Here is an 8,339-nt window from a genome sequence, read left to right on the forward strand (position 1 = left end):
CAATGTATAGATGAAGAAACATCTCTTTTGGACATTCCACACTCATGAATGAAGAAGTATTAAATGCTGGTGCATGTACGGCTAGATACAAGGTTTCTACAAATTCATGCATGTGCCGAATGCATGTATGGACATTAAAGGCTGGTCCATGAATGGATCAAATGCATGGGATGATAGAATGCATGAATGGCTTAAGTGCATGTATGGTGGCTGTCTCCTAACTTTCCAAGGCACTTATTTGGCCAAGAAGTAGCTGTTCACACTTTGAATTGACCTATAAGCTACTACACATGCATGGATGGGTTCAAGAACGTCCAAAGGAAGGAATTAACTCAATAATTCAACACATTGATTGAATTAAGTGTATGCACAAAGGGGAGAACGAATTTACTAGGTTCATGCTGCCATTTATGAACCTACATGCTATTAAAGAGTTTAATTATGAGGATACATGTTCCATACAAGTGCATGAACGTCCCAAGGAGATGAATGCAACCTTTGGTGCACATACAAGTCACTTGAAGCCTTTCTTTATGATTAAGCATTCATGCACACACTTAGGGGGAATAAAGTGTCCGTTCAACTAGTTCATGAATCTGCCGAATTTATGAACTATTTTAATACATTAGTGTGAACGTTTTTATTATTGTGTGAACACCTAGATGCCAAATTTGAATGGTCATCTATGTGCCTATAAGTATTTGTTTTCTTTCAATTGTAAGGGACTTTTTGCCAAATTTGTTAATGAACATTTGTTCTTGTGAGGTTGCTTCCTCTCATATCTCGTACAAGTTTCGAAAGACTTATCTGGCTTGTGCTAGTGGCGTCAATCGTCTTGTTTGAACTTATCACCAATCTTGGTGTGGCATTCACCTATCCATCTATCCATACTTCACCTTAACAATATAGGAACCGGGGAGACACTTCTTAGTGTTGAATCATTCCTGACGTTGAGTTCATTTTTCCATCCCCCATCTTTCAACTTTCCTTCTTGTAACCAAACCGACCCATTATCCATCACCCATCTTTGCTACACATAACCGAACCTATTACTAAACTTACTCTTCTTGAAACCTTCCGCTTATTCTATTCCATTATTTTACTTTTATTACTAAAATCCGAGGCACGAACGACTCTCTCGAACTACGATCGGTCAACTACGTGAATTCGACTCATCTACCGGGCCGGATAACATCATTTGGTATCAGAGCTACTAAAACGAGAAGATCGTGCGACGAAATTAATCCCGGGCTAGTCCAAGTGAACGCAAGTAAGTAGGATCCGGAAAAAAAAAGAGTATAGAAAAAAATTTCGTATACCGAAGTTTTCTTATTTTGATTAGTTAGCTGCTGTTGCTATAAAAACAAAAATCTACGCAGCCGAAGAAAAAAAATCGTGTACAAAAAGTGTTTTATTGTATTTAGTTTGTCAATATAGTACAAAAAAAAGTTATGCAAGTCAAAAAAAATTTGAAAAAAAATTCAAAAAAATTTCGAAAAGAAAAAAAATCTGAAAAAAAGTGTTTAATGCAATTCGATTGTTGTTCGAATGTCAAAGCCCTTGGTTTGATATCGTTCCTGATTCATCTTCTATTCTAATCTCATCCACGCCACACTTTTTTTTTGTTACCCAATTTCCTTTTCTATTAGCCAACCCATAACCCCTCATATGTTATCCTTTGTAAAACCATTTGAAACCGACCCACAATACTAGAGATCAAGTCATACTAAGTCTGTTACAAGGTTATAAGAGGAGAAAGGAGTGGAAAAAGGCATGAACGAGTGAGATCATTTGAGTGGAGGTAAAAGCCAAACGAGTGTAAACACGAGCGGGAGCGACACCTTTTTTTCTTCTTCTTTCTGAGCGAAATTGTGAGGTTTGTGGTGAGGTACTTAATTTTTTTTATTTTTTTATTTTGTTTTGTGATCTAACATTTTCTTTTTAGCAACAAAAATCATGTCACGTGAAGAGTTCACCGAATCGGAATACCAATACTTGGTTCAAGAAATGTGAAGAATGGCGACTAAACGAGACCAAAGTGATCGAGTTTCTTCAAGTCGTAAAACGGAACCAAGAACCCCACGGAGATATACCCCCGACTACTACCTGAAAAAAAGTTCCAATCGTGATTCCTTTTCGTCATCTACTTCGAGACAAAGAGATTCATACTATGACTCATATTCATCAGCGAATTCGAGAAGTGACTTCGATTGAAAGTCTTTTTCATCAAGAAATTTGAGAAGACGGGAAGCCGATTACGATTTTTATTTGTTCCAAGATGGTGTTCGAAGAGAAAGACATACTCCTACTAGATCTTCAAAGAAATCTTACTCGGAGTATTCTTCACGAAGTTTTGATTGTGAATCATATGCAAATAGTTCTTCATCTTTCGAACAAGATTTGTATTCTCATCGTTCTTTTGTACATTCTTGTAAAGAAAAAACAAAGAAAAGAAAAGAAAAAGCAAAAGAAGAAAAGAAAGCGAAATAAAAAGAAAAGAGAGGCAAGAGGCAAGTAAGAGAGAAAATGAGCGAATCTTGAGAGAACTTGAAAAAGCCTTTGAAAAGCAAAAAGAAAAAGAAAAAGAAAAAGAGATTGAAACAGAGAACGAAAAGAAATTTGAGAGTGAAAAAGAAGATGAAAAAGAAATTGAAACAAAAGAAACGAGTGATTCAGAAGAAAAAGAATCGAGTGAGAAAACAAGTGAGCAAGTGAGGATTATTTCTACTAACCCACCTGTTCGATCTTCTTATGAATTAACTTTTCAGGTTCCTAGAAGTTTGTGCGACCAATTCCATCTACATTACCTTCCAAACGATAGATGTTTTAGGTTGTTTGAAAAAGGTAAGTTCGCGAATGACTACCACCCACTTGCGATCGAAGGTAAGGAAGGAAAGGATTCTTTGTTTATCGAATCAAAGTCACTTGATTTGGATAATTTTTGTTCACTTACTGTTGTTAACGAATTTGTTTTAAAAGGTGCCATATACAGCTTTTCTTATGACGATTACTACATCGGAAATTTTGTTGACAACATTGGATTAGTTTTCTCTAAGCGAATTTTGAACATGTTTGATCAAAGTCTGCCACGTAAAAATTCTCATGTGTTTGACCCTGCAAACTTTTTGAACTCATGTGTTAAATCTTTATGTTTAAATATGTCTGCTCAATTGATTTGTGATAAATCTGCCTGTTTGAAAAGTTGCATGTTCGTTAAAAATTCTTTGTTTGGGATCCATGTTAAAAGATCTTCACATGATATGTGCAATTGTGTTCTTCATGAACAATCTTTGAGTTTTTGTGCGAAATTTCCATGTAGTGATTTGCATTCCCGATTAATACTCTTGAAGTATGAACCTTTGCATTTTGGTATGCTCGGTTTTGTCAAATCAACATGTGTGTTTAAACTAGTGAAATATAATTAGTGTGGTGAGTTGATTATATCTTTTTCTAATATGTTGCTTGCTGGAATTCCTAAACAAGTTCGTGTGTTCAAGCTTGGTATTTGCTACATGAATTCATTTTATGGAAACATTAAGCACTTTGCATCATTTGCAATCAAAATATGTTTGCTTGATGTTCAAACTTTTGATAAGAAGGAGAAATTCAATGATTTGGGTTTCAATTTTGATTCATTTATTAATCACCTTGTTTGGCCACATCTGAAATTTTCGTTTCATTTCGAGAAGGTAAGGCCAACCTATGTTTTTGGAATTGAATCAAATTTCCATGGTAACTTTCCTTTTCCATTTAAGTCCAAAGTTTTCGATAATACTAACCAGTCTTATTTTTGTGAATTCCACCCCTCGAGGAGCAAGACATGTCATGGTGCGTCACCACCTATTCAAATTTATCGGAGTAATAGGTTTGTCTTACGTTATCTATCCAAAGAGAGAAGATTCATTTTGACCGAGAAAGGTAAATCCAATCCTCAATTGTCTTCTCTTTATATTCGTCAAGGTAAGTCATCTGAAAATTTTCAAATATCTTTGCTCAATTCGATTGAAGTTGAAAATTCCATTGATTGGTTGTTTGGAAATTATTTATACTTTGATGTGATGGATTTTTCCTTTTGGCATTGTGATGATGTGATTATTACGTTGGAATTTGGAGACTCCCCTCGTGTTGTTCAAAAACGAAAGGAAGAGTTAGCATACCTTTGGCCATGGCATACCTTGCATGAGCAAGACAAGGGACCAAATGAGTTACTATATTCGATTAAAGAAATTAAAATGTTTTGGATGAGGAATAATGTGTTTAAGTGCCTACCATCATTTTCAACCAATTATCCCTTGATCCAACTTAGTTTTCATGTTTGTAACGATGGTCTAACGAAACTCTTTGATAAATTTATGTATGCTTGCTTTGTCCAATTGAGATTTTTGGCATATGTTCGATTGAATGAATATTTTATGAACTATCGAACACATTTGAATTTGACTCCTTTGAGTTTCTTTTTACCGGCTGTGGTAAGAATTTTTCAGGTTTGTGTGACATCTTCCATCCCATTTAATCGAGGAAAACCATGCACGAGTCAAAGTTCTCCCATGGATAAACAGCTCGACTTGAGGACAAGTTGCCTAAAAGAGGGGGAATGATACGAGTATGCCCCGCGAACTTTATCGAGCAAGTCTGTCAAGCCGAGCAATGACATGTTGGCAAGCTGATCCAAGCTCGTTTCCAGCTCCACGAGCTCCGTCCCGCTCAAATCCAGCTTATTCGAGCTCAATCCATCTTGCCTGAGCTAAACCGAGCTCACTCCTAGCTCACTTTCAACTCACGAGCTAAACCTTAGCTCAACTTCAGCTTAGGAGTTTAGCCTCAGCTCAACTTTAGCTCACGAGCTAAAGCTTAGCTCATTTTAGTTTAAACTCGGTTTTGTCTTTAATGCATTAAATAAAAATTTGCACATATTTATTTAAGCATTAAACTTGTCTTATATTAATATTTGTTATTAATATGCCATAGTCATTACATAAATTGATTATGTTCACATAGCTGAATTAATGCATGACATTAATGTGTTCACATCATGCCGAATTTATGAGTGTCCATGAGATATCTTAATGACTTGTTTATCTCATGTAGGTACATCCCTTTGGACGGTACAATGTATGGATGAAGAAACATCTCTTTTGGACATTCCACACTCATGAATGAAGAAGTATTAAATGCTGGTGCATGTACGGCTAGATGCAAGGTTTCTACAAATTCATGCATGTGTCGAATGCATGTATGGACATTAAAGGCTAGTCCATGAATGGATCAAATGCATGGGATGATAGAATGCATGAATGGCTTAAGTGCATGTATGGTGGCTGTCTCCTAACTTTCCAAGGCGGCCAAGAAGTAGCTGTTCACACTTTGAATTGACCTATAAGCTACTACACATGCATGGATGGGTTCAAGAACGTCCAAAGGAAGGAATTAACTCAATAATTCAACACATTGATTGAATTAAGTGTATGCACAAAGGGGAGAACGAATTTACTAGGTTCATGCTGCCATTTATGAACCTACATGCTATTAAAGAGTTTAATTATGAGGATACATGTTCCATACAAGTGCATGAACGTCCCAAGGAGATGAATGCAACCTTTGGTGCACATACAAGTCACTTGAAGCCTTTCTTTATGATTAAGCATTCATGCACACACTTAGGGGAAGAAAGTGTCCATTCAACTAGTTCATGAATCTGCCGAATTTATGAACTATTTTAATACATTAGTGTGAATGTTTTTATTATTGTGTGAACACCTAGATGCCGAATTTGAATGGTCATCTATGTGCCTATAAGTATTCATTTTCTTTCAATTGTAAGGGACTTTTTGCCAAATTTGTTAATGAACATTTGTTCTTTTGAGGTTGCTTCCTCTCATATCTCGTACAAGTTTCGAAAGACTTATCTGGCTTGTGCTAGTGGCGTCAATCATCTTATTTGAACTTATCACCAATCTTGGTGTGGCGTTCACCTATCCATCTATCCATACTTCACCTTAACAATATAGGAACCGGGGTGACACTTCTTAGTGTTGAATCATTCCTAACGTTGAGTTCGTTTTTCCATCCCCCATCTTTCAACTTTCCTTCTTGTAACCAAACCGACCCATTATCCATCACCCATCTTTGCTACACATAACCGAACCTATTACTAAACTTACTCTTCTTGAAACCTTCCGCTTATTCTATTCCATTATTTTACTTTTATTACTAAAATCCGAGGCACGAACGACTCTCTCGAACTACGATCGGGCAACTACGTGAATTCGACTCATCTACCCGGGCCGTATCACATCACCCTTCAAGAGTTTTAGGTTTTCTTTATGTTTTGTATTCTTTATTTTTTTGAGATGTTTTCTTATTTAGTTATGAATTAAATCCCCTAAATACCTAAGGGGAATGAAACCTAAGACGAATCTTGTTATTATTTTTTGAATCGTATGATAAATATTTAACTTGTTCTTAATTATGTGTTCTTAATTCTTGTTTTTGATATCCCATGATACTAATTCAGGATAAGCTTTGATTTAGAGGAGGAATAGACCCTGTCTAAGAGTACATTTATCATAATTAAGCGAAGTTGATTGTGCGCCTAGACATAGGGTGACAAGATTTTGCCGAATTAGGGTGAAACTTAATAAGGGAATCCATAGATCAAGTTAACACAACCCTAGAGTGTTAATTAGAGAAAAGTCTCAGTTATTCAATTTAAGGATTAGACGTTATTAGTCTTGAATAGGGATAATAACATAACTTAGGGATCTCTACGGAACAAGTTGAATGAGTAAATTGTCTGATTTGGAGCCAGAATAATAAGTGAAGTCTAGGTGGATTTTTGTTTAGGTATTGTCTTCATTCAATCGATTTTCCCAAAAGACTTTCCCCAATTCTATTCTTTGTGAGTTCTTAGTTTAGATAATTAGTTAGTTAAAAACAAAATCCCATTATTCTTAGGCTAGATAATAAAAAGACAGTCATTACTAGTACTTTTAGTTCCTTTGGGTTCGACAATCCAGTCTTGCTAAAACTATACTATTGTTCGATAGGTACACTTGCCTACATCGCGATAATAGTTAGTTTCAAGAACGATTAATTATAAATATTTAAAACCTATCACGAAACAACGCTATCAAGTTTTTGGCACCGTTGCTGGAGAACTAAGATATTAGGAACGCTTAATTTTTATTACTTTAGCCATTTATTTTTCTTGCAATTTAATTTAATTTTATTATTATTTATTAACTTACTTTTTCCTTCTCTTGGCAGGTTTTTATAGTTTATGACTAGAAGAAACCCATTGGGACCATTACTTTTTGACGAAGAAATCGATCACACGATACATAGAAACCGAAGAGAAATAGGGTGAAGCTTAAGATACACGGAGAACGAGCAAGAATACGATACTCAACCCCCAACCAAAGAGATGGCTGAAAACCATGGCAATCCACTACCTCCTGCAATTGCGGTTAATCAAAATCCTGCTCCACGCACTATGTATGATTATGCTAAACCCTCTTTAACAGGAACTGAATCGAGCATAGTTAGACCTGCTGTAGCTGCAAATACTTTTGAATTAAAACCTAACACTATTCAAATGATACAGTAATTTGTTCAGTTTGATGGTTTGCAGGATGAGGATCCCAACGCTCATTTAGCTAACTTTTTGGAACTATGCGATACATTTAAAATAAATGGCGTTTCTGATGATGCCATTCGTCTTTGGTCGTTTCCCTTTTCATTGAAGAACAAAGCTAAACAGTGGTTGAACTCGTTACCACGAGGATCAATTACTACTTGGGAACAAATGACTAAAAAATTTTTACTAAAATATTTTTCACCGGCTAAAACAGCTAAATTACATAATGATATCTCTTCTTTTATGCAGATGGATTTAGAACACTCTACGATACATGGGAGAGATACAAGGACCTTTTGAGAAGGTGCCGTCACCATGGGTTACCGGTTTGCCTCCAAGTGCAAACATTTCACAATGGTCTAAATCCTTTGACTCGACAAATGGTTGACGCAGCGGCGGGCGGAACCATCAATAATAAAACACCAGAAGATGCCTATGAGTTTATAGAAGAGATGTCACTGAATAACTATCAGTGGCAAGTCATGAGGATAAAGTCAATGAAAACAGCCGGCGTTTATAACGTCGATTCTGTCACCATGCTCTCTAATCAGGTAGAACTCTTAAATAAAAAGATTGATGGTTTTCTTAATTCTTCACAGGTCCACCTAGTAATGCAGTGCGAAGCAAGTAGTGGTGGAACAAACCATTCGAAATACCAACCTTATGGCCATAACATGGATAACGAGCAATTAAATTACATGGG

General features: G+C 36.0%; 1 non-coding gene across 1 annotated transcript; it reads right to left on the reverse strand.

Moving 5' to 3' along the window:
* Nucleotides 1-7,853: 7,853 nt before the first annotated feature.
* LOC121205265 (small nucleolar RNA R71) lies at nucleotides 7,854-7,958 on the reverse strand. The gene has a single exon (XR_005900350.1). It is a non-coding gene; the product is annotated as a small nucleolar RNA R71 (small nucleolar RNA).
* Nucleotides 7,959-8,339: the final 381 nt, after the last annotated feature.

Source organism: Gossypium hirsutum, chromosome A08 (genome assembly GCF_007990345.1).
Source record: "Gossypium hirsutum isolate 1008001.06 chromosome A08, Gossypium_hirsutum_v2.1, whole genome shotgun sequence".
Classification (NCBI taxonomy): domain Eukaryota; kingdom Viridiplantae; phylum Streptophyta; class Magnoliopsida; order Malvales; family Malvaceae; genus Gossypium; species Gossypium hirsutum.